This window comes from Cebus imitator, unplaced genomic scaffold, assembly GCF_001604975.1.
Source record: "Cebus imitator isolate Cc_AM_T3 unplaced genomic scaffold, Cebus_imitator-1.0 Scaffold35, whole genome shotgun sequence".
Classification (NCBI taxonomy): Eukaryota; Metazoa; Chordata; class Mammalia; order Primates; family Cebidae; genus Cebus; species Cebus imitator.
The window spans coordinates 7,823,446-7,826,888 of record NW_016107350.1 but is presented as its reverse complement, the minus strand read 5'-3'; positions in this window follow the sequence as shown (position 1 = coordinate 7,826,888).

Sequence of the window (3,443 nt, the reverse complement as noted above, 5' to 3'; positions counted from 1 at the left end):
CATTTTCTTGGTAAATCTTCTTCCATCCTTTTATTTTGAGCCCATGTGTGTCTTTGCACGTGAGATGGGTTTCCTGAATACAGTACACCGATGGGTCTTGACTTTTTATATAATTTGCCAGTCTGTATCTTTTGATTGGGGCATTTAGCCCATTTACATTTAAAGTTAATATTGTTATGTGTGAATTTGATCCTTCCATTTTGATGCTAGCTGCTTGTTTTGCCCATTAGTTGATGCATTTTCTTGATAGTGTCAATGATCTTTACAGTTTAATATATTTTTGCAGTGGCTGGTACTTGTTATTCCTTACCATGTTTAGTGCTTCCTTCAGCTTTTATAGGGCAGGCCTGGTGGTGAAGAAATCTCTCAGCACTTGCTTGTCTGTAAAGGATTTTATTTCTCCTTCTCTTATGAAGCTTAGTTGGCCAGATATGAAATTCTGGATTAAAAATTATTTTCTTTAAGGATGTTGAATATTGGCCCCCACTCTCTTCTGGCTTGTAGGGTTTCTGCTTAGAGATCTGCTGTGAGTCTGATGGGCTTCCCTTTGTGGGTAACTCGATCTTTCTCTCTTGCTGCCCTTAGCATTTTTCCCTTCATTTCAACCCTGATGAATCTGATGATTATGTGCCCTGCGGTTGCTCTTCTTGAAGAATACCTTTGTGGTGTTTTCTATATTTCCTGTATTTGAATGTTGGCCTGCCTTGTTAGGTTGGGGAAGCTCTGGATAATATCCAAAAAGGTGTTCTCTAATTTGGTTTCATTCTCCCCATCACTTTCAGGTACACTGCTCAAACATAGATTAGGTCTTTTCACATAATCCCATATTTCTGGGAGTCTTTGTTTAATTCTTTTCACTCTTTTTTCTCTAATCTTGACTTCTCACTTTATTTCATTGAGTTGATCTTTGATCTCTGATACCTTTCTTCTATTTGATCAATTCAGCTATTGAAACTTGTGTATGCTTCACATAGTTCTCATGCTGTGTTTTTCAGCTCCATCATATCGTTTATGTTCTTCTCCACTCTGGTTATTCTAGTAAGCATTTTGTCTAATCTTTTTTCAAAGTTATTACTTTCCTTGCATTGGGTTAGAACATGCTGCTTTATCTTGGAAAAGTTTGTTATTACCCACTTTCTGAAGCCTGCTTTCGTCAATTCATCACACTCATTATCCCTCCAGCTTTGTTCCCTTGCTGGTGAGGAGTTGTGATCCCTTGGAGGAGAAGAGGCATTTTAGCTTTTGGAAATTTCAGCCTTTTTGCGCTGGTTTCTTACCATCTTCATGGATTTGTCTTCCTTTGATCTTTGAAGTTGATGATTTTGGGTGGAGTTTCTGAGTGGACATCTTTTCTGTTGATGTTAAAGCTATTTCTTTCTGTTTGTTATTTTTCCTTCTAACAGTCAGGCCCCTCTGCTGAAGGTCTGCTGGAGTTTGCTGGAGGTCCTTTGAGACACTGCTTGCCTGGGAATCACCCGCAGGAGCTGCAAAACAGCATAGATTTTTGCCTGTTCCTTCCTCTGGTAGCTTCATCCCCAAACATTACCTACCATATGTCAGTCAGAGCTCTTCTGTATGACATTTCTCCAGGTTAGGATACAAGGGGGCCAGGGAGCAACCTGAGGTAGCCTGTCCCTTAATGGAGCTCAAGCACTGTGCTGGGGGATCTGTCTCTGCCTTCAGGGCTGCTGGGCAGGGACATTTAAGTCTGCTGAAGTGGAACCCACAACCGCTCCTTTTCCCAGGTGCTCTGTCCCAGGAAGGTGGCCTGCTATCTTTTTTTTCTAGATGTCCTGTCCAGCAACAAGGGAATCTACTTGACAGTCTGCCTTCAGAGGCCTCGCTCAGCTGCATGCTGGGCTCCGCCCAGCTGCTGTGTAAACTTTCCAGTGGCTTTGTTTACACAGGCAATGATGAAACACCTACCTCAGCAATGGCAGGTGCCCCTCCCCCCACCAAGCTCGAATGTACCAAGTTGAGCTCAGGCTGCTGTGCTAGCTGCAAGAATTTCAAGTCAGTGGTTTTTAGCTTGGCACTGTAGGTGTCGGAGGGAGTCACCTAGTCTGTGGATTGTGTAGACTGTGGGAAAACGCAGTATCTGAGCCAGAGTGCCAGAGTGTCCAAAAAATTCCCTAATGGCTTCCCTGGGCTGGGAGAGAGAGTTCTCCAGCCCCTTGTGCCTCCCAGGTGAGGCAATGCCCCACCCTGCTTCCATTTGCCCACCTTGGATTATTCCCACTGTCTAAGCAGTCCCAATTAGATGAACTTGGTATCTCAGTTGGAAATACTGTGGAGCTCACTCGTCTTCTGACACACTCTCGCTGGGAACTGCAGGCCAGAGCCAGTCTCAGGTAGTTCTTTATAGCAGTGTGAGAATGGACTAGTACAGCTCATGTAAATATTAACTTCACATTTAATTTTATTATCTGTGGGACCCAAAGGTGGTGTATTTAGCAAGCATGAGGATATGAGCGGGTGAAACCGAAAGGCCCCTACAGAAAATGGAAAGATACCAAAGAGGAGGCGGGAATGCAGAAATGGATGAGAGGTGCTTGGAAGGCGAGCATCTTCATCTTCACTGTACTGCCTAGAGTCAATGCTCTCAAGCCCCTTGTAGTACTCAGAATGCACTAGCATTTTGCAAATGCCACAGGGCTTTCTAACAGGCCCTTTGAATGTCCAAAGAAGGTTGCATGGTTGGCTCATGTCAATTTGCTTCTCCAATACAGTTACTGGTACATAACAATACTTATTCTTCCTTTCATGTATTCAACAAATACATGTTGACATTGCCTATGTGGCACTTATCAGAGATGCTGAAGTTAAGGACAGGAGCTAATGGTCTAGTGAGAGAAGCAGACACAAGAACAGGAATAACATAGATTGATTACTGCTGAAGTACAGGTGCACACAGATTGCTAAGGAAGCTCAGCAAAGAGGCACCAAACTCAGCCTGGATGGGGGGAGAAGCAGAGAAGCTTCTATCAGGAGGCAATGCCTGTGCTGAGTCCTAGAGACATGCTCATGTTGTTTGCAGAAGAAGTAGGCAAAGAAACCAGGAAAGGCAGCCTTGGCCGAAGGCGCAGAAATGAGAACGCTGGCATGTTAAAAACTGCAGGAAGCTCTTTCATATTGAACCAAAGAGCAATAGGAGGAGTAAATCAGAGGCCACATCATAAATATGGCTTGCTCTTGAGAATTTTACATTAAAAAATGGTGAACTATTGAAGAATTGAAAACATGATCAAATTTACACTACTGAAAGAATACTCTAATAGCGGGAAGGACGGTAGGCCTGTTCATAGGATGTTGCAACTGTTCAGTGCAAGACGCTGAGGGCCTGATCCGAATGAGAGACAATGGAGAGAGAGAGAAGGGGACGAATAACGGATACAGGGGCAGAATCCATGAGTCCTAGTTGTTCATCAAATGTCAGAGGTGAG